The sequence below is a fragment of the Danaus plexippus genome (assembly GCF_018135715.1).
Source record: "Danaus plexippus chromosome 3 unlocalized genomic scaffold, MEX_DaPlex mxdp_25, whole genome shotgun sequence".
Classification (NCBI taxonomy): Eukaryota; Metazoa; Arthropoda; class Insecta; order Lepidoptera; family Nymphalidae; genus Danaus; species Danaus plexippus.
Genome location: NW_026869844.1, coordinates 3,913,432 through 3,940,420, shown reverse-complemented (window position 1 = coordinate 3,940,420; position 26,989 = coordinate 3,913,432). Strand labels below are relative to the sequence as shown.

General features: G+C 35.2%; 3 non-coding genes across 3 annotated transcripts; 2 read left to right on the top strand and 1 right to left on the bottom strand.

Annotated features, from left to right (window-relative positions):
• Window positions 1-2,725: 2,725 nt before the first annotated feature.
• On the top strand, window positions 2,726-2,798 carry Trnaf-gaa (transfer RNA phenylalanine (anticodon GAA)). The gene has a single exon. It is a non-coding gene; the product is annotated as a tRNA-Phe (tRNA).
• A 5,919-nt stretch (window positions 2,799-8,717) lies between these two features.
• Window positions 8,718-8,790, bottom strand: Trnaf-gaa (transfer RNA phenylalanine (anticodon GAA)). Its single transcript has one exon. It is a non-coding gene; the product is annotated as a tRNA-Phe (tRNA).
• Window positions 8,791-17,077: 8,287 nt separating this feature from the next.
• Window positions 17,078-17,150, top strand: Trnaf-gaa (transfer RNA phenylalanine (anticodon GAA)). Its single transcript has one exon. It is a non-coding gene; the product is annotated as a tRNA-Phe (tRNA).
• Window positions 17,151-26,989: the final 9,839 nt, after the last annotated feature.

Here is a 26,989-nt window from a genome sequence, read left to right as displayed (position 1 = left end):
GAACTAGTTTTAATCCGTTTAAAGGACAAACATGTTCGTGAAAAGGGCCTGGTGGGATTACGAATGGAATAGGAAAACTTTGAGGATCGCGTTTGAAACATCCCTGTACGAAACTAAAACGTTATGTACATAACGTTAACTGAACTTAGATATTGTAAATGTTTGCTAATATGCCATTATTTTGATAACCTATTTTTGGAGTTGGAGTTTCGAACAGTTTTCAAGCTCACGTTTCAGACGTGATGAAAGTGATTGTCAGCTGGTCTTGTATTGTCCTCTATCGTCCAAGATGTATTTATTTTCTCCCTTAGTATTTTTGATTAACGCAGAATTCACTAACTGTACCTTCAAGTCTATTGGTGTGGACATGGAAGTTTTTGATTTTGATGAGAAGATAATTTGGACCTTTTTGTTCTGATCTCCTCTTCAGATACGGACAGAGTTTTTGCGACATGTCTTCTTTAAATTTTGTTTCCTTTTTTTCTCAATATAAACACAGACACAAGAATTTTACTTGATTTTATTAAACAAATGAAAATTTAAATTGCTAAAAATATTTACAGCCAACTTTAGTAAATAAATTAAGGCATCAAATATCAAAGTTGTCGCTATTAATTCACTTTACAATCAAAATTCCGTTTAACATTCAGACTGTATAAGCGAAACGCTGCAATTCGATGTTGGATATGCAAATCCAGTCTTATCGATGTTAAGTCCTCCAATATTAATAATAGCTCCTCTAAGACGAATGTTGTAGGCAACGTTAACTTCATAATAGTATATTTATGGAAATAATTATGTACTTTTATGTCTTACTCTCTTAAATACACCCTAAATGTTTTGATGTAACCATAAAATATATCTTTATTTTCATTGAATGTTATACTTCTCCTTGCTTAAGCTAAAGTCATTATTATTTATGCAACTATTTTATAAATAAAATAATAATTATTATTATTTATTTTATCTCAGAAGCTTTTATGTTAAGAATATGTGACTTAATTTCATTCGAAAAATCTCAAGACCATTTAGTAGAAACTGACAGCTATTACTTAAGTATTCGATATGCAAGATGTCTCCAATAGAATGGTTTGAATTGAATGATTACTTTCCTTAAATATTAAACAGTGTATCAGCGGATTTAAGAAAAAAAATGCTATTATTATACAAATATATGCAACATTACAATTTGTAAAATTTAATTAAAAGAACATTTTAAAAACGAATTTTACATGTTTATTATCTAAAATACATAATGCTATCTGCCTTTATCATTCAACATTGTTAATAAACAATGTATATATCACTTGAAAAATCACAACAAATAAAGTTATAAAGAAATTGGATTGTGCGATATTTCCAAAACAGATTTGTAGCAAACTTAAAGCTTTTTGATATTTTAAGTATTTTTAAAATAAATGAAAAATTATGAATAAATGAGTTGAGGCGTTAAAATATTTAATGTCTAGGCTTTTCTAAAGGAAAAATTTTTAAACTTCAACACGTTAGAGTCAGTTCAAGCCAGACTCAAACTTCGTAAAATGGACTATTAAGAGATTTTTGCATAATTTTTAAGTTTACATCTGAGTCCTCATTTAAAGAGAACTTCTCAAACTACCGCAAAACTTGTTATGAACTTCGACCGTCTAAAGCCACTGACATGTTTTTTTTTATTTCCTTAAATGACATTAGTTAATAAGTTCGTCAGGTTATATTTTCTTTGTATTCCAAATAAAACAATTGCCGATTCAGGTCTGTTGCGAAATAAAAATGTCCTATGCATGTCAGTTCACGTACACAAAACAAAATTTTTTGTCTTAATTTTTAACAAAATGCGTGGTGTCACGTGTTAATAATAATAATTTGCTTTATTCTTACATGTTTAATTATTTTGTTCCATTTCTTTTAATTTTATTCCAGAAAAGATATATGAGATATACAACAATTTAATTTTTAAAAGCGTGAAGTTGAGTATTCCTACATATATACTAAGCACAAAAATATAAAGTCTTGAAAACGCGTTCAAAGACGAAGTTTAAATCAATTGAAGTGAGTTTTAATGGAATGCCGGTCTTATGGAAAATGTCCTACATACGAATAAGCTCATGACTGATTAAATATACCAAGTTCCATCAAGTTTGGTAAAGTTTAATGAAGCGTTCTGAAGTTTATATTTTTACTTACATTTTTAAATATCTAAGTAGTCTTAAGTCTGTTTCGAAGGAAATTATTTAGTATTTTAATAATGCTTACCAAAAGTGTATTTATTAGTCTCATTATATTTAAAGATAAAGGAGAACAGACTTTATCATCTTTACATCACTCAGATCTGTTACGTTATAAGATTAGTTTGTGGTCACTTTGTCGCTAACATAACTGATTTGTTATATTATATCAGATTTACATAGATTTATATATTAAAAGGGATTCTAGAAATTACATCGTATTACTCCCAAACACATACATTTACTTCAATTAATGTAACTAAGTGCCTTAATTTATTTTATTTTGCAGGATACATATTAAACATTTTTTTGATTAATAACATAAATGTTATTTATACTATTCGAATGAAAGTGAAGTAATTTAAAATGCCTATTGTATTGAAGTTTTATAAAAACAAGAAATTGAATAATTCAAATAACAACACAAATAAATGTGTAAACAAATTTGTAATATACAAGTTACATTTTGGATGCAGTGCAAATCCGTAAAAACTAATGTCGCCGAAATAGCTCAGTTGGGAGAGCGTTAGACTGAAGATCTAAAGGTCCCTGGTTCGATCCCGGGTTTCGGCAAATTTGCTTTTTATTCTTGCCTGTAATTTATCTGTCCGATAGAAATATTGTTTACTTGATTAATTATTGACGTACACATGTCGTAGATATGTAAGGAGTGCTTTAAATATTCACTTTATTTTATTAAAAAAAAAATTTCAAAGACAAACAGGCTGACCTAAAATTGCTTTAATATTCTTTTAAAATAATTGTTTTGAAAGTATGTTCACAAATATAGAAAATTAAATGTTAGTGAATGAACATAAAATAAGATGCAGCCGCTGTTACAAAGATTATATTTTTGATATTATTTTGAGAAAAAAAAAGATAAGAAAAAGATATCACACATTTAAATTATGCGTTTCTTTGCCATTGTGTGTTACTTACAAGTGTTTTTTACACACGTTACAAACGACAAGTACAATCGAATAAATAGTAATTTCTCAGTATTATTTGTAACACATTTATATCAGAAAATTATGTTATATTGAACTTATTGTAACATTATATGAAGCTTCGTAGTATGGATGCTTGGTTGTTTTAAATGCGGCCTTAGTTCCATATAGTAATAAATCAGTGTCTTATCTGTTATTGATGGAGTTGAACACACTGTTGTCACAATTATTACGATGTATAAAATTTATCATATCAATTACAAATGCAACTATAATATTGAGTTGGAATTGTGTTCACAGCAAAATAGCCATTACGGTCCGGGAAACATAACGTTAAATGAAATATTGCGAGTTAGACAGCAAACGTTTGTGGACAAAAACCAGATTGGGTTCCGATATCAGAAGATGTCTCCTATCGGACCATTCGTACCGACAGCTTTCCTCTCGTGAATATTAAACGGACCGCCGAGAGTACAGGGGGAACAAACACCGTCTTAAAACGGGTACATAATTCAATTATATCCAAAAATTATTCCATTTACTTCTTGAACATTTCGATTGGATTAACTGTCGTTTAATTTATAAAACACGTTTTTAAGGTGGGCTGCTTATATCTATATTTAGGGTTTACATTTAGACTAATAAATATTTAGATTAATTTATACAAACAAAAACAAACCAAGAGTTTGATAAAAAAAAGTTTTTTTTTTTGTATATAAAATGAAGCAGCCTGTAGGACAGGATGTTTTGAACGTATCTGGAACGATTTTAAACTAGCACCGTCAGTTTCAACGTCTAATTTGATATGTGTGGTTCAGATAAAACTTTTAATTTTTTATTATAAGTACGAAATAATAAACAAAACATTAATTCTGTGTTTTGGAACCTATGATTATTATACAATAGTTCGTTGTATCTTTTTAATTTTTACTTTAAAATATTTTGTGATTTTGAATCTAATAGAATTAATGGTTTCTCTTGCATCATATGAACGACGTATGGAGCCCGATACAATTTTTAAAATCTTTCATGAGTTTGGTAATAATCAAATGTTTATATATCGGTATTTTAATAGGTAAAAAGATATCTCATCTGTTTGTGGTACAAAAAATTTTATCTCGGGATGTGAAGATACCACCTAAAAAACAATGACTTGGGACTTATTATAAAAAACGCACTGGTCATTTTTTAACTGATAATAAAAAAGTATTGCGATATAATCTAAACAAGTTCCTTAGCGATAGGCAAAATGAGGTCACATTAAAATTTTGTTTATGGAAGAGAAAATCTTCAAAAACAAAAAACCGTATTTATACTAAGAGGTATACAAAATTTCCCAATTTGTCATCCGAATACAACTTAGGCACTATCCGACTTCAATAATGGTCAGTGGTGGAGATAGCTATGATTAAGAGACTGAGCCAAATTATTATTGAAAAGGTATCAAAACGTCGGCACGAGCTTATTAAGGTACCATTCTTGAGAAGATGGTTAATAAATATCAAGTTCAATAACCAAGAAGTCTTTTCAGCAAGACTCGATCCGGGTCATAAATCTGGATCCAACGTATTTTGGCTAGCAACGAATGTCCCGGAATTGATATCTGAAGACTGGTCGTCAAATAGTCCTGATTTTTATTCACTATAATGTGACTGATCGTGAATCTCATGATTTATGATCCGATTAAGGCAGTAGGACGGTAGAATTTGGAGTGCTTAAACAATCCATTTTATTACAATAAGGAATTTTCCCAAGAAAAAAGTGACTGCTATTGATAAATGGCCTCAACGTTATAAGGACTATGTTGCAGCCAACGAAGACCACTTTGAATAAACTCTTTATTTTTTTTATTCTCTACTTGATATATTACACAAACATACTGAGATAAAAATAAAAGTAACGTTATGATAAAAAAATGTTTTTCCTTATAACAATAACTATAATCTATAAATGTGTTTCCATTCTCTTCGTACTCAATAAAAAATAAGAAATAATTTTTAAAGGACAAGTTTAGACTTGATTTTTTTAATAATGAGAAGATTGTAGGTGGTAGAGCCCAGCTGTGGTCAAGTAAATACAGCTCTTAAATAACATTAAAAAAAATCATTTTAAATGAGCCAGATATGTTGTTACTAAATCAAATAATCCATCAATATAAATAAAATAACTATCAAATTTTGTAGGTGGCAGAGCCTAGCTGTAGTCATATAAGTACAGATCGCACATAGGCTGGCTCGACCGGAGAAGTACCACCCTCTCACAGAAGATCGGCGTGAAGTAGTCATGAATGACTGCGTTTCGTCCGATGAGTAAGGGAGGTGCCCTGAGGTTGCCCTTTCCTGTTCCCACCCTTTCCTGCCATTTACTTATTCCCACCCCTCCCTTTCCCTCAACAATAAAGGTTGGCTGGCATTGCATCCGCAATAGAGATGATGCTGATGTCTATGGGCGACGGTGACTATTGCCCATCAAGTAGGCCTTCTGCTCGTTTGCCACCTGTCACATAAAAAAAAATTAATTGACATAAAATATGAAATGAAACAAACATCAAACCTTCTTTAAATAAATAACTATGATTTCAATTTGCTTTAATTTTTTTTTAAGACGTTCATGAAGGAATATTTACTTTTATATTATCTCAAGATATTTATTAATTGCTAACAGTGCTTGAAACGAATAAATGAAACGGTAACCTAAATAAGTTACCCAAACATTAATCATGATTTCGCTAAAATTGATACGAGGACTTAGAGAGGTAACATTAATACCTAGTGTTTCCTTGTTTCCTTTGAATATGAATAATATTATAAAAAAAAGAGTAATTTAGTTCTTAAATAATTTATTGAAAAAAAAAAGAAAATGTGGTCTCTTCCATGAACTATATTGAAATTTTATTAGGGTTATCATTGTGACATATAGATAAAAAAAAGCCATCAAAAATACGAATCTAAAATAAGTAACTTGAATATACGCTTGCCAATACAAAACTGAAATGAACTAGTTATTGAGCAGGATTGATAAAAAAGTTTTTGATATAGGTTATTATTGAAGTTTCGAATTTGTGGGACAAGTTTTATTTAATGGAAAAGTCATATTGTCACTATGAATACCGAAGTTCGTCAAAAAATGTTACATTATAAGTTTCTTCTAGACGGAGGTCGTGAATAAATTGCCTGCCGAAGTTTTGCCGCAGTCGTAGAAAAGTTGGAATAAAAAGGTGCATTTTTTTATATAAGCCCATTAAATAAAATATTATTCGCAGATTTTTGCCTCATATAATATGCAGAAAATATTTTTTATATTTATGTAAAAGAGGTGAAATGGATACGTACCTTAAGAAAAAACCAACTAACTTTTCAATGAACGGATTAAAAATATATATTTTTTTTATGTAACTGTTAAAATGTGTATAAACTTAATAAACAAAAAAGAATCATTAATAATATAAATAACAATGCTTACGAATAGCTTTGTAATTTTTGGATAGGTTCCAGTATATACATTTTTTTTTTTTTATTTTACATCCTTTTTTTAAAAAGAGAAATTAATGCTGAATTTATTGTATTCTTAATAAAGTATTACTTATTATGTAAATCTATACTGCAAGTCCATTGAATGAAATAAATTTTCATTTCACGATATTTGATAGGAAGCAGCCGGTTTGGTGACAATTGGTTACTTTTGTCACGATGATGAATATGGAATGTAGCTGTAGGGTTAAGAAAACTAAGAAAATATTAATAATAATAATAACATGGGAGTCTTATCTTACATCCCAGTCAATGAATACGAGGCAAGTTTAAAAAAACTTAAATAATAATGCTTTATTATTTAATAAGCTTTAATATATTAGACTTAAAAATAAAAATTATCTTTGTCGATAATATAATTCTATTCCTGTGGAATAAAAGTGATTATATTTTCAGCCATTAGAATGAATTTTAACAGATTAATCAAAAAGTATTGCGTTTAAAGATATGGTTTTTTAATATTTTTATACATACCCGTGCAACAGTTCACAAATTAAAAAATATATATTTTTTTTACTTTTACTTTTCATCATAATTTAAAAAAAAAGCCGAGAGACTGCTTAAAACAATTTGACTATTGGAAAAGGAATTATTATTCAATAACTTATTTTAAATGGTGAAGGAAAAAAGGGTAGTTCGAACAAAGAAGTGGAATAAAAGTCGGTGTTCTGTCACTACTGACTTCTGTATCGACATACCGGTTGTTTGAAAATGTAATCATTCTGTTAATTTATGATGGAATTCATTTGTTGGACCAGGTATTGGAATATCAGAAACGTGAAAATGTTTTTTTTTTGTTGAGATTTCAATTTTAGATTGATTGTAATACAATGTTATGAAGAAACCACATTTCACGGTACATATACATGTATTATATATCTTGTGCAATGCATTCGCATCTAAATATGTAATGGCATCAAAATTCCTTCGGATCCTAAATTAGTTTGTACTGTGACAGCAGTCTAATACGACAGCTTGACACCTCTTAGTGCTCTACTAGGCTCTGTAATGAAATTTCAGTTAAATTGATGCAGCGGTTAATTTAACCCGAATAATGATTTCACCATGTGTTTGCTATTACCAAAAACTAGTTAAGTTATCCTGTTTTATTTTCATGTTTTCCATTCAACGAAAGTGAATCGAATAAACTATCCATTAATTCTATGGCACAGTTTTCTATCTCTAAATGGATTTACCGATAAGCTTGTCCCGGAAACTACGTCCGAGTTGTTCGAGACCGTGACAGTTGGATACATCTTAAAACGTGTACAATTTTTAATGCAACTTTTACTTTTATTATGAGTTGGTTATATAATAAGCTACTATGATAGCAATGAAATATTAGTTTTGTATCTTTATCTTCTCTCTGTTGACAATAAACATCACTTATCTATATTTTAACCTCACTCCTGGCTAGACTTTCTGTTATTTAAATCCACCATAAAGAAGCTATCGTTATATTTCAAAAACAACGTTTGAGTTTTTTTAAATACCGAGATTACACAAACTACGTCAGTTTTTGAGGTAGAATCAATTTTTCGCATATGTATAAACACACACGAATCAGTTCGATATTTTTGTTAAAGACATTCTTTTAATTCAAATAGTAATTTATAATATCAGGGCTTAAAATATACTACTTTATTAAAGCAAGTAATGGATTTTCGGTTATTTTGATAAGATATTATCATTAATAAGCACCCACATTATATTAGGATGTCATAAGTCATTGTGACGTCGCGAAAATAATTTACTTACGCGTCGTAACAAGATGGTTCCATTGGAGCATGTGACATGTTTCTCCTTATATTTACATTAAAATTAGTCGAAGATAGTTTATAGGTATGTATAATAGTAGATTTTCCAAGAACTTGGCGTTTTTACAGTTAAATTGTCATTATAAAAATTTAAAATCAATATTGCGACTTTCTCCGTTCATTATCTTGCCGAAATAGACGGTCGTAATTTTTCCTTGCAGTATTAATTATTAACTATATTAATATAAAAAAAGCTTATGCCGAAACCCGGGATCGAACCAGGGACCTTTAGATCTTCAGTCTAACGCTCTCCCAACTGAGCTATTTCGGCTGCGACTGCTTTTGTAAATAGAACATTCGGTACTTTTTTTTTCTGCTTAACTTAATAGTCTAGATAGAGCTAGGAATTTAACAAAATATCTAAAAATATGAGACGTGAAGATCCTCAGAAGGGTATACCAGAGTAAACTTGCAAAAAGTGAATTGCACGTTTACCTAGGTTAATAAAAAACTGGGGCACGCCCCAAGTGATATTCAGTACGTCCCCGTCGTGTGCCCTGGACCCCTTCCTGACCACCGTAACGGAGTGGCAGGTTGGGTGACCGAATCTGAATATCATTACTTGTGGCTTTTCGGAGTGTTTTCGTTGCGTTTTGTACTCTGCTATTTGATCCTCTCCACTTGGTGCGCGGTAACGCAGTGGCCAGTGGAAGGTGACTACTTTGCGGCTCTCCGTATTAACTGCTTTCTGTATTATCGATCCCTTATTGACTTGGCTTGCCTACTGGACCTTGTATCTATAGTGGTGTGGATCCGTTGATTTGTCTGATTGTTCCTTTAGTTGTTTGTGTTTGTCTGTTTTATTTTATATTTGTCGTTGGGGGAAAACATTTTTTCCCCAACAGAATCAGTCTTGGGCAGGGCCCTTGACTGGACTATGTCCGAGAACTCAGAGTCGTCGGACAGGAGAGGGGAAGCTCCTCGGAAAGTCTCCCCAATCCCCCGGCAGACTAGAAGCATGACGGCCGCTGGCTCGAGTGGCTTGGATTCCGAGGCTAACCCGAGGAAGCGGAAGGACTCGGACTCTCAGGGGGATTCTGCGTTGAAGTTCCCAATCGTTGTCCTTCCGAAAGTCCCCCGAAGTTCGACTGGTAGAGGGACCTACCACAATGCTGGTTTGTCCCAAGCCAGACGTGAGAGGAGGGAAGCGATGATGGTGGATACCGACACTGACTCCACCGTGACCGAAGTGGAGAAGGAACAAACGCGTTCCCCCAGAAAGGTGCAGGGTAGGAGGTCGCCAGACATTTCGATGGAGGACCTAGTGAATAAGGCCAAGGTGAGTTCCGAAAGGATTTGGATGCTGGTGTCCAAGTCCAAAAATCTGAAAGGAACCACCAAGAAAGAAATAAAGGATACCTCCATGGCCATAAACCAGCTGGTCGAATCAATCGCTGAAAGGTCCACGAGCGAGGAGCTCAAGAGGGTGCAGGCGGACAACAAGCGCCTAAGAAGCCAGCTGTCCGTACTCCAGGATGAAGTTGCTGCGCTCAGGCGAGCATTTGCTGAGCAGGGCAACCGAAGGAAGAGCCCTTTGGCCGAGGTGGAAGAAACCGTAGAGGAGATGCAGGCAAGCAAGCCTAGTGAAGGCGTCTCTAGGACGGAGCTGACCAACATCATGGAGCGCTTCCAGCAAGAGTTGACTGAGCAATTCGTGCGCATTCTGGGTGCCCGTTTGGAGGGGCTCGAGGTGGATGGCTGACTCCTTCCAGCCGTCTCGCACCGTCCAGCACTAACATCTGACACCCGGAAAAGGAGCAACGAGCCAGTACCCACCACTCTTGTCCCACCTGCGAACATGCCTAAGGAGGCAAGAGCTAAAAAGGGGGCCAAAGCAAAGGCTGTGGCAACGATCTTAGGTCGGGCTGCAGAGCAGACGGCGGGTCCCTCACACCAGGAGCCACCAATGGTTTTGGAAGGCTGGACAACCGTGGTGAAACAGGCAAAGCCCAAGAAGCCCGCGCCAGCTCCCGCTGCCCCCAAGGCTCAAAAGAAGAAGCCATCACTCCCGAAGCAGCCTAAAACCCTAGCGGTGGTCGTGACCCTCAAGCCAGAGGCCGTGGCTGAAGGCATCACATACAAGGATGCCATCACCAAGGCCAAACAATCCGTCAGCTTGGAAGAGCTGGGAATTGGCTCGACCAAATTTCGGACGGGGATAACGGGGGCTCGAATTATTGAGCTCCCTAAGGAGGTCTCTGCCGCCCAGGCGGACAACCTTGCGTCCAGGATTGGCCAAGCTCTAGGGGATGCCGCCAAGGTGACACGCCCGAGGAAAATGGCCAATGTCCGAATTTCCGGCCTGGACGACTCAGTAACCCCGGAGGAAATTCGTCTGGCGCTGGCAGAAAAAACTGGAGTCTCCCCGGAAGACTTCAAAGTCGGGCTTATTACCCACGGGTACACTGGAGTAGGCTCTACCATAACTGCCTGCCCCATTGAAACTGTTGCCAAGCTGGCGGAAGTGGGTCGGCTTTGTGTGGGCTGGAGCGCTGCCTCCATCAGGGTTCTGGAGCAGCGCCCAATGCGGTGTCACCGGTGCTACGGCATCGGACACCCGCAGCAACTCTGCCCCTCTAACAAGGACCGCAGTGGATTATGTTTCCGTTGCGGAGAAGAGGGGCACATATCTAAAGATTGCACAGCCCCACTTTGCTGCGCGGTGTGCAAGGACCGGGGCTTGGCATCGGGTCACCGAATGGGGGGAGCCCACTGTAACCCCCCTCCGGTCAAAGGCCGCTCCCTACAATGGGGATCAGCCCTCCGCTCGACTTCCGTGTCGGCCGCCCCTGTAGAGATGCCTATGGAAATCAACAATGCCAGTTAGGCCCATAGGTAAAGTTCTTCAGGGGAACTTAAACCACGCGGTCGCAGCACAGGACCTCTTGTGCCAGACTGTGGCCGAGTGGAACATAAATGTAGCTGTCATTGCGGAGCCATACTCTATACCCCGAACCCATAAATGGGCCGGGTCAGTGGATGGTTCCGCGGCTATTTTCTTTCCCGGCGTGGCCTGCACTCACTCCGTTGTGGAGAGAGGAGCGGGCTTTGTGGCAGCTCGATGGGGAGAAGTAGTGGTGGTCTCTACATACTTCTCCCCAAACCGCAGCCGGGCCGACTTTGAGTCGTTCCTGGCTACGGTTGAAGGAGTCATCCTTCGGGTGGCCCCCAGTCCGGTGCTGGTGGCTGGGGACCTCAATGCGTGGTCTCGCGCTTGGGGCTCTATCAGATCTAACGCCCGCGGTCGTGTCCTGGAGTCCTGGGTTCTGTCATTGGGACTCCAGATTCTCAATAGAGGCACCACCCCAACCTGCGTCCGGTGGCAAGGCACATCCATAGTGGACGTGACCTTTGCCACCCCATCACTTGCCGCCCGCATCAGGGACTGGCGGGTTATGGCGGAAGCGGTGACCCTTTCGGACCATCGGTACGTCCGATATGAGGTCTCCCCGACGTCCCCTGGGACACCTTTCCAGCTGGGTACCAGACCACCTTTCCCAAGGTGGTCACTTGTTCGCCTCCAACCCGATGTGGCTGAGGAGGCAGCGATGGTGAGAGCATGGGCCGAAGTGCCCGACACTATCGCTGGGGATGCGGACAGCATGGCGGACCTCTTTGCGGACGACATTAAGGTTGTCTGCAACGCCGCCATGCCGAAGACGCAGGCCTGCCCACGAAACAGGGGGAAAGTATATTGGTGGACGCAGGAACTGTCCAGCCTGCGTACCGCCAGTATGGGAGCCAGACGCGCCTACCAGCGTTGCCGTAGGCGCGCCCGAGGAACCCCCGTTGTAGAGGAAGCTCTATACCGGGCCTACCAGGACGCCAACAAGGCATTGCGGACGGCCATTCGCAAGGCCAAAGAGGATGCCTGGGACCAGTTTCTGGGTATCCTCAATAACGACCCTTGGGGTAGGCCCTACAGGGCGATTAGGGGGAAGTTGTCTACTGCAGCTTCCCTTACATCCTGTATGGAGCCTGGGCTGCTGCGGAGGGTACTGGGGACGTTGTTCCCTGATCCGGGACCTTTCGCACCTCCGTACATGGCAACCGCTGCTCTCGCTCAGGGAGAGCGGGTTGACGGCCCTCCTGTGTCGGACGTGGAATTCAATACGATCCGTTCAAGACTCCGTTACAAACGCAAGGCGCCGGGGCCGGACGGGGCCCCCTCTAAGGTGATGGATATCGCCTTGGGACCCCTGGAGGACCGGTTTCGAGCAGTGCTCGATACCTGCATGGCGGCGGCCCGCTTCCCCAGGCGATGGAAAGTAGGGCGGCTGTGCCTAATCCGTAAGGAGAGCCGTCCGGCGGATGCCCCAGAGGGATACCGGCCAGTGGTGCTACTGGATGAGGCGGGGAAGGCTTTCGAAAAGATTCTCGCCTCCCGCATCATCTAGCACCTGGAAGGTAGAGGACCCGACCTGGCGGAATGCCAGTACGGCTTCCGCACTGGTCGGTCTACGATCGACGCGGTGACCCGCCTAAAGAGGTGGACTGAGGCGGCTTTCAACAGGGGGGAGGTGGTGATTGCGGTGTCCCTGGACATCGCGAACGCGTTTAACACCATCCCCCATGAGTGTATCACGGAGGCACTCAAGTATCATCGAGTGCCTTCGTACCTTCGCGCCATAGTCAGGGACTACCTGCAGGACAGGATGGTCCTCTACGAGAGCGCGGAGGGCCGCGTCGAGTCGTGGAGAGTGGCGGCAGGAGTACCTCAGGGTTCCGTATTAGGCCCTCTATTATGGAACCTGGGGTACAATTGGGTTCTGCGGGGCGTGATGCCGCCGCGCATGGATGTCATCTGCTTTGCGGATGACACGCTGGTCGTGGCGGCAGCGAATGGTTGGAATGAGGCGGTCAACCTTGCGTCTTTCGGCACCTCTTTGGTCGTTCGGCGTATCCGCCTACTGGGTCTGGAAGTAGCCCTCAACAAAACGAGGGCCATCTCATTCCATGCCCCCCGACGCAGAGGCCACCTGGAGCTCAGAGTACTGGTAGAGGGGGTCCAAATTCCAGTAGAAATTCATACTAAGTACCTCGGCCTTATCTTGGACCCCCGGTGGAGCTTTGAGGAGCATTTCAAACTCCTAGCTCCCAGGCTATGCGCCGCCGCAGCCGGTCTTGGACGGCTCCTTCCCAACGCGGGAGGGCCGAACACAAAATGCCGTCGGCTGTATCACGGGGTAATACGGTCGATGGCACTATACGGAGCTCCGGTGTGGGCTGAGTGCCTCACATCCCGCACGCGAGCCCTTTTGCGCAGGCCGCAAAGAATAATCGCGACCAGAGCCGTGCGGGCATATCGTACGGTTAGCCATGAAGCGGCCTGTGTACTAGCGGCCACGCCTCCTTTGGAAATCGATGCACTTGTGCTTGCGGAGGTGTATCATCACAAAGTCGAGGCGAGACAGCGGGGTGATGAGCTTGCTCTGGTTGACATAGAGCAGGCCCGAACCGAGGCACAGAGAGAGGCTCTACACCGGTGGAAGGAGGCACTTGCCAACCCCACCGCAGGTCACTGGACGATAACGGCGTTTCGTCCGGTGTTAGAGGAGTGGGTGGGGCGCCAGCAGGGCAGCCTCACCTTCCGTGTGGTGCAGATATTGAGCGGACATGGTTGTTTCGGCCACTATCTGCACCGGATCGCAAGAAGAGAAGAGACGCCGCAGTGTCACCACTGCGGCGATCCTGACGACAATATCAGTGTGTCCGGCATGGCAGTATGAGCGCCGTGAACTCACTGCGGCGCTCGGCGGGAGGAGCCTCTCGCTTCAAAATATGGTCGAAGCCATGATTGACAGCGTTGAGGCTTGGGAGGCTGTCACTTGTTTCGCCGAAACAGTTATGTCGGCGAAGGAAGCCGCGGAGAGGGAGCGGGAGGAGGATGCTCTAGCCGCTCCCCTCCGGCGTAGACGAACGGGTCGGAGGAGACGGGTAAACTTGTAAACGCCTCTCTCCGATGACCTGGCGGTTTGACCAGTCTGCGTCAAATGGCACTGACGCAGGCATTGCATCTGGTCACCACGTCTGGGGGTTATCTTGGCTCTTCCGGGTAATCCCCTACCGGCGCGGTAGTCCGGCACACTGAAGTCGGGCGACCCGGGGGTGAATTTGGCGAATTGCTGTAGCAGGCCCCAAATCACCCTCAATATGGGCAGGAAAGGAAGCCGGGGAGTTTTAGTGGGTATTCCCAGTGCCAAAAACATCAGGCGCTGGGCGACCCCCACACACATCCCACTGTCGAGCCAGGGCAGTGGGCAGTCTGTAAGCGGATTTCTCCCCGAAAAAAAAAAAAAAAAAAAAAAAAAAAAAAAAAAAAAAAAAAAAAAAAAAAAGGTTAATAAAACTATTACAATTGTAACTTATGTAGAAATAATAATACCTGTTTGTGAAGTCATTTTTTTAACGAGGTCATGACTCCTGTTCTCGTTAGTGATAAGAAATGTGATTCCGCCGATTTTTATTTATTGGCTCCAATGGTGCAGTTCGAGATAATTATTCTTAAAAATATTATGGTGTCATTGCTCTTTAATCTCTCTTCTCCTCTTCTATGTCTCTTCTTGGTCCTATGTCCCTAGATGGGTCAGAGTGCGTCCACAGTACGCCGCCATCTCGTTCGGTCTTGAGCTTCGCCTTTCATGTCGCTCTCTAAGGTGGCAGCCCCACCAGTGAGCTAGGCTATAGGGGGCTTATCACTCCCTTACTTAAATTCAAAAAGATTAACGAAACCAACACACTACTGCTCTTTAATGAAATAAAATATTATATCAAAGTCAAACCAAGATCATCAATAAATTTTATTTGAGAATGTGTGTTTTTTAGCTGCCTTGGAAAAAAAATCCTCATGTGATAGCATGAATTTTTTTTATGTTCTCATAAATCTGTCGCTTATGAACCAATTATTATTTTTTTTTATTGGACAGGACATAATAACCCAAGGGGATACCAAGATCTGCAGATGTAACGAGGGAATTCTGCGAACTTCCTAGCTAATTATGAAATAAAGTCGTCTCCTCACTCTAGAAGTCGGCGCCAAGTAAATGATACAACAAATAACGAGAATATCATGTTACATAATATTACAAAGGCAAACAGTTACCGACTGATTACCGCATTTGACAAATATTGGTATAGAAATAGTTAATTTGATAGTATGTTCAGAGAATACATACTATGAATGTAACATTTTAAATATTAAGAACCTAAAAAAATGAATACAATTGAGACACAAATCAACTATGATTATAAAAAATGTTCTCTTAATATGACGTGACGAAGAAAAAAATATTTAAAAAAAGCTGCTTCAAAAAACAATATAGGTAGACAGTAAATAAGAGCAAAAAATTTTTTCTTAAAGGGAGAAGCTTAACTTTCGGTTTTTTTTTTCTATTTCTGTTCTACCTATTCATTTAAAATTTTTAGAAAAACTTATCAATGAGGAGTTGATCTCATTTCTTAAACATTTTTTTCGTATTACAACTACTCTCCTTTAAAAGGGGAGACATCGATTCTTCAACGAAATAATTAAAAGAAATACATTGACCAGAGACAGTCTTGGTAATTTCACGTTAAAGGCGTAGTAATCAACAGAGGAGAGGTAAATGGAAAATGCATACATGTACATACTCATATTCCGCATCAATATTCTTCAAAATTAGGTTGTCTAATTAATTATTCAATAAAAAAAGAAAACAAAAACAATGCCATTGTTCCTCTTGACACAAACTAATTAATTAAAAATTATTGATAAACAATATCAAAATATTGTTTATTATGTTGTGATTGGTAAATTTTACTGGTTTGAAGTCCTTTGTTTATTGGTTTAAAATAATTTTATTATTTTTATAGTTAATTGTTGAAAACTATATTTTTTACCGCTTAGCAATGGTGTTACAATTTAATTTAAGTATGCACTTGAAACAATACAAGACCAAATTGAGACCTAAAGAAAGTCGCCGTCGGGTGTTGAAAGTTCTTACTCTGAAATGAGCTAAAACTTCACAGTTTTATGAGTTTTGAGTTTAATTGAATTCTGAAACAGAAAAAGCAATACTATTCTCTGACGGTTACTTTCTTTAGATCGAGGGTGTTACAAAAAGTTATTCCTATTGCTTAAGTTGTAACGAGGCCAAAGATGGGCGGATGTATTTTATATATTTGCAATTGAGGTATAAAACATGATCTTGTTACGAATATCGATAAGAAGCTCTTGTGTTCATGAGTCGTAAAATTAACTTGGTGATGTGACGCAGTTGTCTCTAGCTATATCAAATATAAAAAATCACTTCATTTAAATTTTAGACACACTTTCATTTAAATATATTGATTGTCAATATATTGAGTAACAAGGAAAAACATTTATTTTATATATAATAATATATATTTTAATAAAAAATTAAAAGAAATTATATTGAATAACAAAGTTTTGAGGTAACAAATAAAAGGAATAGTTTTAATAGATATTCTTGTTTTTCCTGGTTATAAAATGTGTATGTTAGTTTTATAAAATAGAAATTACATTTTGTATGCAGTGAAAATGCACAAACACATTCATAGCCGAAATAGCTCAGTTGGGAGAGCGTTAGACTGAAGATCTAAAGGTCCCTGGTTCGATCCCGGGTTTCGGCATCTTCCCTTTTTATTCTTGCCTGTAATTTATCTCTATCCGATAGAAATATTGTTCAATTGATTACTTAGACATGTCGTACATACATAAGCAATACTTTTATTTTGGAATTGTATTATACTTAAACAACTTGCAACACGCTTAGGGTTGATTAAACACACTTTAATATTCATTAAAAAGGATATAATTTTATCGCTCCATACACATTCATAAATAACCATTACATGGAATTTAGTAAATTATTAATTTGGGAAGTTTTTATGTTTTTAAAAAATTTAAACAAATTTAGACAATAATTTAAGAAAACTTAAAAGTTGTAGAGAAAAACTCAATAAATCTAATGAAAATAACACCAGTTGAGTGCATCTCCCTTAACAAAAACTTATCGTCTACTGATCGTAACTACTACCACCTACAAACTTTCTGAAAGAGCGCTAAACATCCCAGTCCTTTATAGCCGGCTACTTGTTAAGTCGACAATCCATCGTGCTGTTAAGTGTCCTACGCCACCCAAAACCATTTTTTTTACTCTAGCATGCGTAAACTTCAATAACCATATATTATATATGTACAAAAATATTTCGTTATCAATTATAACACTTCAGCGTAATAAATGTTTTAAAAATTAATCGAAAAACAATCAAATTTCTTACAGATTTTAGATATTTAACTTTTTATACTACAAACGCTAAGAGTTTTACGCCTTGTTTCAAAACTGAGTTTCATTTCTTTTTTCATTTTTTATTCCGTTTGATGAATAAAAAAATATTACGAAAGGTTAAAGCTGATTCATTCACAAATTCGTCTAGCACGTATCTGTATAAATATTTCAAAGAACTTTATTTACACAAAACTGATCAATTTTCCATAATCACAATAATAAGATTGATAAAGCTATCATTTTTTTCATATTACACCAAAGTTATTATTTTTTTTATTAGATCATAACATTATTTTTATAACGATGAATAAAACTTTCACTATCTTTTTCCTTTTAACTTTACTTTTACTACTAATCTTTTATTTTAGGGTTGCCTTATATATTACTGCTAAAACATAATAGCGTATACGTTTCTAATAATTTACTCCTATTTATACATTTAATGTCATCATTTGAATAATTGCTTTTCATATGTCAAAGAGGAATGTTTCCCTGCAGTGTTTACAGCTAGGAAGAGGCGGAAGTAAATTAGCGTCATACATTTCATTTAAAATTTAAGAATTATCTTTCTTGTGTTCGTTTTTACTAAGTGAAGAGAATTAAATCAAGTGATGTGAAATATATATAGATAATTATTGCTTTTTTAAATCGAATAAAAAAACTCAATAATCTCTACCCATTCTTTAAAATGATAGTGAAATGTTTGAAAAAGCCGCAGTGTACGATGTTTCGGGACGCCATATCCGAAAATGCCTTTCAGACGATTTGAATCGATTGCTATTCTTTCGTGACTATAAAACAAAATATACAGAGTGTTCTCCAAATAAAACTTCAAATTAATTATTTCCAATCTCAATATAAAATCAAACAGATGTAGTACAAATTTTTGTACATTATTAATGTAACTCTATTATAATTGTCATAATCACCAAGTATAATTAAGCGTGTTGGTGTGCATTTTCAAACAATATTTAAAACTTTTAATTACGTTTCAACGTTCAAATTTAATAGTATCTTTTATGTAAAATAAATGTAATGATTACTATTAAAAGAAATTATATTATTACCAGTTACACACGTTTGAAAGACAATCATCCTCACTTTTTCAGTCACCCTTTGTTTTCGCAATTGCTGTGATAAGAATGTGAATGTAACACATCTATCGGATAGATTTAGCTATGCCAATATCGACTTGGATTGCTGATGACGACGATAACATTTCAGTCTGAATACCCATTTATAAAATCGCGACAGTATATAACGAGTTTAAAAAATTTAAGATTGTATTATGTTCAAATTAAACAAAAATAGTTCACAATATTTCCACTGGTAGAAGGTTAGAAAGTACAACTTTATGCTTACTCTATTCATCCAATCATAAATTTTCCTATATAAGAGCATTAACGTGTGTTATAGAATGAGAAACGGGAAAAGCTTCGTATGATGTTTAAAGGTGCAAACCTAGAATAAGCATACTTAACGCAAATATATCTGACTTGATACGCCTCCGAACACAACGTGTTTATATGTGAAGCCAATTTGAGGGTTCTGCCAAATAATAAAATAAATAACGGTCGTTATGTCATTGTTACCATTCAGTCTTACTGTATATCATTTCCAATAATATTTGACTAAAATAGATTATTATAAAATATATAGAACAAACTTTGATTAGTATCAAACGGTACGTAAATATAAAAAACTGAAAGGTTATTCTATTCTATAGCCTAGGACTTAGGTACTATTAGCGTAAGTTTTACAGAATGTGCGTCATAATTCTTTTGCAATCATTACTTTAACAGCTTCAGAGCTAGCTCATTATCATTATAATTGAGAGCCAATAAATGTAAAACATAATATATTTAAAACGATCAATGAAGGAACCTTAAAAAAGACTTTTACTAGTAAAAAGCTAACCAGTTCCTTATCGTTAAGTAAAACCATAGTTAGCGGTCAATAACGTAACATATTATCAAGATGGTAATAACAGAACAGTAATTTATTGTTTTTAGAATAAACGAAAATTACCTGCTTGAAATTGGGTTCTTTCTATTAAGTTTTATGAATGTGTCTAATGGGAATCTGTCACGAAGCACTTGTGTTTCATTTTACGTTCAAAACGTAAATTGATGGCAGATAGCGTGATTGATAGTAAGCTTTAAATTCCCTTTTTACATTATATACATAATATGTAGACGTCATAATTTAAAGTAATAAATTTTTAAACCATTCCCATTGATTTAAATAATTTATTAGTTTTATTCTATTTCGTTTTGTAATTAAATACTTAAACGGCAATGTCACAACCGTTTAAAAAAGGCCACTGAATAAAACCTAGTAGATATTTTAATAATGATCACAAATTTAAAAAGAAAAATCTTTAAAATAAAATAAAAACACCGCAATAAAGAAAGTTAGTAAGAATCGAAAAGAGTGTGTCAGTAATAAAACAACAGAAAATCTCAGGATATATACTAATACATTTATAAAATTTGAAGTAAATTGCCTAACTTAATTCTCTTTTTCGAGTGTTTTAAAGGATAAATTTTTAAAACACTTCTGTTCCACCGTAAAAATGAAATTTTTCTGTAAAACGTGCTATTAAATGTGTGATCCAATTTACTGCGATGCCCTGACTTTTTTATTTTTATCTGTTTTAAGATCATAAAATTAGTTTTTATTTCTAAATTCAGTGACTCAAATAATATTTAACTTAATACAATAAAGTTTGTTTTTTCATACATAAAATAATAATTAATAGTAGAAAAAAAATAAAGGTAAAAATATACATTGCAAACAAAACTAAAGCAAATATATAAAGGTGATGCAAATACAAATATGAAAAGCGAAATTGAAAATAAACAAGAGAAAAACGCGCACGTCATAATACTATAACGCTATGTGACTAAAAAAATTTGGTCGAAAATTAAGTAAATATTTAAGAGGAATTTCTTTTTAAAAATGTAAGGAATTTAAAAGATTTCTATTTAAATTAATACTAAATCTTATATGAAATACTCTTGTTCCGGAGTTTCTTACCAAACTCTTCGAAATAGCTGGACTGATTGTCATGAACTTTTTATGCATAGTGGTTAGTTTGTAAATCAGCTAACTTCTATCTGTTTTTCCTACCCTTACATAATATTTTTTTGAAATGAAACTAGTATTATTCGGATTTACTACGCGGATTTTATTATTTAAAAACTACATAATTCCGACGTTTCGGTTACTTTGCAGCAACCGTGATCACGGGCACACGAGGTGTGACACCACACACACACACACACGAGGTGTGACACAACGTCGGGATTATGTAGTTTTTAAATAATAAAATCCGCGTAGTAAATACGAATAATACTAGTTTCATTTAAATGAATACTCGCGAAAATCTTAGATCTCATTAATATTTTTTTTTATTTTATTATCATTTCACATTGAAAAATACATAAAATTTTCAGCCCTTCTCAATAAAAAACCGGTTTTTAATAGTCATATTGATATTATTTTGTTTATCTAGAGATCAAGAATAATGTCACATGATGGCAATAGAATATAACAATTACAGTACAATAAATTTTCATTTATAATTTATAAATACAATTCTTTAATCTATTTAATTTTGTTTTTGTTAATTAAAATTTATCTCAAAACCTTGACGATCGATAACCGATCTACTATCTACTGTCGATCAGTTATCTCCACCAGGTGACTTCAGTTGACACATCTCAATAAACTGAATCTCGGAGTAGGGATTCAAATCAAAAAAAAAAAATTCTCTAAGCATTACAAGGTTTCGATTCACTTTTTTGTGTCTGGATCGAGCAAGTGATTGTTCTCCGTCATTATATTATATACATATTTAAATATCATTCTCCTGTTAATTTTATTCTCAAAACGAATTAATTATTGTTTTTTAATGCCACCATTATTATTTAAAAAATAAATAAAAACATTTTTCACTGTTACCTGTTACTTTCTCTTTAACATTCGGCAAGGAACAGCGGTCTTACTGTAAGCGATGTTATCTATTATAAGTATTCATCAAGATGACTTCCTTTTTATTTGTTATATGGTATTATTCTTAACGTTTTCTTTAAATATTTTTAAATTTGAAATAGTATTAGTACATCAAATAATAAGCAAACGAGTACAATAAAAATTACATCATGTTTAACTTCTCACTGCTCCATATTAGTACCTACATTACGCCCGTCCGAAGCCGGCCGAGTCGTTAGTAGAATACAAAGATATCAATAGAGCTGAATTTGAATACATTACATAAGTGCTCTGTAAATGAAAACCATCTACCTAAAAATAATAATATTTGTTTTATTATTAACCATTTCACATGTTATATAAGACACTGAGCTTAAGGAATGTAAAATTTTCATCGCAATATATTTAATTATGTAGCTGTTTTATTAACTACGCATTTGAAAGGATTAGAAATGTTACGTCGACTTTAACTTGCTAGCCTTGGTTCTAAGTTCAGACATATTTTGCTATAGTTATAATAGAGAAAGTTGTATTTTCAAACTTATTTCATTCATCCTTACACCTTTACATTACAAGTTTTAGAAACCATATATTTCTTTAACAACCTTTTAAATATTTTTTTGACTTTATATGTACTTCTTTTTCCATTTCTATTGAAAAATTAAACGAAGTGGGATACAGTTTTATTTAACAGCTAAATCAAAATTATTATAGGACTGTGTGAATCTGGATTAAAATTCGTTTATTTTTAGTAAAGCCGCTGAAGTTGACCAACGCAGCGACATTCTCATCGTACAAAATACTCGTCTGTCAAACGATCTGAACCGATTGCCTTCCTTTCCTGAATATTAAATAAGAGGTCAACAGAGCAGATAGATAAATATTTTCAGAAAAGAAAATATATTATAATCTTAAGCTTGAAAAACATGTTTCAGAAGAATCACAATTTTGATATAATAAATGCAAGCTATTGTATAACAAAACGGTAACTTTAATTTTAACCTAGTAGTAAAAAACCTCCATAGAGGATTTCCCTAACTATAAGTAAAGACTTTCTTGTCTTTATCTCTTTTGCTCTTTAAACTATTTAATATTATTTAAGTAAAGCACCTAATTAAAAAAAAACTATTGTCGTTCTGTTTTTTAGAAACTTAAAGAATTAAGTTAATTGAGTGGAAGTTTCGGTGAATGATAAACGAATTTGAAGGAGGAGGAAGAAAATATAAAAATAAGATATAAAATAAAAATCAATTAGAAATATAATAAGAGTTTTTTCTTATCATTCCTATAAGCGACCAAATTGTTTTGACGAAATATTAGTTATTTATCAACATGGATATATGCTACCGTCTAAAAATTTTGAAACATCCTATTTTCATTTGATAAAAAAATTACCGCAAATAAATCTTTAACAATACACGTTCTTGTTAAAGTTCATTTATTTTTACAATCCTGCGTATAAAAATAATTAAGAAAACTACTTATTTCTTGTCAATTATTCCGTACTTTCACAAAAGACCGGCACACGTGTTTTATAACCACAAAAGAGGCTTTCTTAGAATTTAATTTCTTAGAATTGGTAGATACAAACATTGTTTTTATTTTGAATAGAAATCAGTTGTTTAAAATAAGTATATAATTCCATTAAGTATCCACTTTAGAGTTCACTGTATTTTGTGAGGTCCATGTGATAGTTACATCTGTTGATAACTGAATAAAATGGCAAAAAGGAAACAAATTTCTCTTGAAGATCGAAGTGTTATTTGTACTTTGAAAAGAGAAGGATATTCTTTATGCCAAAACGTGAAATAGGTTGGAGTTTCATGTAAAGGTGTACATTACACTCTTACACGAAAGCGAACTACGGGAGAAAATTGAGATAAGAAGAGATCTAGACGACCCAAATCCACAACGAAGCAGGAAGATCAGTTTATCAAAGTGTTATCAAAACGAGATCGACGTTTAAGCGCCACAAAATTGCTACTACTTTAAACACGAGAAAAGCCAGTTTCAATGACAACTGTAAAGAGACGTTTACCGTCTGCTGGCTTAAGAGGATGCGTTGTAGCCAAAAAACTAAGACTAACTATTACCCATAAGAAATATAACTAGAGTGGGCTAAAGCACTTTATATTTGGACGGAAAAAGACTGGAAAAAAGTCCTTTGGACGGATGAGTCTTAAGTTTCAAATTTTTGGATCTAATAGACGTGTTTTTGTGCGCCGATCAAACGACGAATGGGCTTTAGAAGCGTGTACTGTGCAGTCCGTTAAGCATGGTGGTGGCAGTGTAATGGTTTGAGGATGCATTTGTAATAATAAGCCCGGTCATTTGATTAAAATTGACGCAAATCTGAATAAAGAGGGTATCTGTAAATACTGCCAGAAAATGCAATTTCTTCTGGAATGAATCTGATTGGCCGAAATTTCATTTCAGCAAGATAACGACCCAAAACATTCATCAATATTATGTCAGGAGTTCTTACGGCAAAAATAAAACGAAAATTTTTTGTAAGTTATGAAATGGCCATCACAATCCCCAGATCTTGATGAGCTTCATAGAAGAGTTGAAAGTAGATGAGCTCAGCATAGTTGTGGCAACATTTACAAAATTAATGGAAGTCATTGGACCCCGAATACTTCTCTAAATTAATCAAAAGAATGAATATAATTTGTGAAGAAATAATTAAAAACAAGGGTAGTAATTTTGATGAGGCCAAAATTTTATGAAAATTACATTATTTTTGCACTTAATTGTACTGCCTATTTCTTACTTAATGTTAATCTAACGTTTGATTAAGATTTCACAGTAATAAATCATGACTTATATGTTTTATTGTTCTTTTTATTTTAATTACCAGAACTGAAGTCGTGGACAATATCGTCTAATATCATTTAATTAATTAAATTATTTAAAGTACTAAAGTACTAAACGAGTCATACTAAAGAAAATATCAACATTGAAATTGCAAAACAAAAAAAACTGTTGTTTTAAAAAAATCACACAATATTACTAACTAATTGAGTTTTTTCTTTGAAGTTTCATTTATGTGTCTAATGTGATTCCGTCACGAAGTACTTGAGTTTCATTTACGTCGAAAAAAGAAAATTTTATGTCGAATTACGTGATCTATAGTAATAAATTAAACATTGTGTTCCAATGTTATTTTACACTCTGAACATGCCCACATATTGATTTACTTTAAATAAAAACCACCTAGACAGCTGTTTTAGTAGCAAAATTTAATATTTAAACTAATATGATTTATTGAAACGAAATGTGTAAATGTAATTAAACCTGTAATTTTTTCTTCATATCTTCATGTTTATAAATAGCAATTGACATGTTTGGTTTAATGTCAAAATCCAAACTTATATTTAAATATTTAATTTCCAAGTAGTTTATATGATAACTAATAAAAACACGGCGGCACATTATGAGGGAGGCAAATTGTAATTATTTACGAAACCCTTAAATTCTGGTTTAGTTTTAAAAGTAATTGCAATATAAAGCAATAAAATATTGTCATACGAAAAACTTCAGGTATAATGTTAAAGTATGTATGTTAAAATTTTGCATATAGCCCAATATCCATTAGTTACCACTTTTTGAAACATTTTCCCATAAAATGTATTTTGTCATTGTGTGATAGGTTGAGTGTAAGTGTAATTGCTATGTAACTTGAACTTTCGCTCTTCGTAAATTATTGATAAATCACTTGTATTATTATAAGGTAATCGTGAAAGTGAATTAATTGAGTGACTATTTAAAACCCTCACTCTTAGTTATTTTGATATATAAACTATACAACTGTAAAGTTCGTTTATATTTTCTGCATAACGTAACTTATCAGTTCAGGTGTAAATACATTTATATGTTTTAGTTGTCAAATAAAACTGAAATATTAAAATTTGTTTTATTTTTACACTTAACGTCAATTACAATGTCATCGCTTAGTTACCTAGAGAACCATACTTTATTAATTTACATTACATTAGTCTTATATTTACAATTTGATACATTTATAAACAGTTGAGGCAATCCTTTGTAATGCAGATAAAATATAATAGAATAACATTTTATAATAATTAGTGAACATTGTTAACCATATTTATAAAACATGAATCCATGAAAATATACAGGATCCTGAAGTCCCTCACTAGACATATTGTAATGGAATAAGTCTTCAATTAAAATCCAGCGATCCGTTGATAAATGACGTTTTATTTCAGACAGTCTTCTGAGAATAGTAAGAAGTAGAAAATTATCCTGTTGTCATATTTATTACCGAAAACTAAAAAGAATTAAGAAAGTCGAATAAAGATATTCAGATGACACTAACCACATTTTAGTGTTGGTGTCCAGCTGTGACAGCGATGAAAAAAAAGTAATAAATATATATTCAAAAGTACTAAGAGACAATATATTACATACATAAACCTTACCTTCAGAGAATTTAACAAACAATCTTATTATAATAACGTCATTGTGATGAAGTGTTTATAGAAAGAAATAAACGAATTTATAATTATGAAGATCAAGCTAAATAAAACACGTAATATATTATATTTGATAAGCAAACTCAGGTCGAATTGAAGTCTGAAGTGTGATAAAATTTTTATTAAATTATGCTATTCTCGAGCCATGTAATTAGTTTGCAAGAAGATTGCATAATTCTTTCAATTTGTTCTTTATTGTACGCCTTCAATAAAATAAAAATCTTTTATGATATCTCTACACGGAACGGTTATAGTAGAAGAATAAAAATTTCTTTATCTTCTTTTCCTAGGCTGTTGTATTGTATTCCTATAAGTAATTTATGTTATTGTTAAGGTTCATAGAAAAACTATGTATATTTTGATTGTACAAGACTATTTAAATTATTTTTTAAGAGAGTGTTTATACCGCTGGCCTTCACGTGTAAGATATTCATACATTATAATGTATTATTATTTAATTTCATGAGGAAGACGTCATCATGAAGGTAGCCGATGATAGTTAATAAGTTGCAACAAATATCTGTGTAGGTGGATCTTACTTTTAATGTGATTTATATGATAATTTTTATAAAACGCACTGCTTACCAAAATACATTAGTTAGTTGCTAGAATTAGATATAAATGTCTCTATAGGCTGATAAATAGATAATAATTTTTTAATATTTATAATACAGTGAAACGGTGA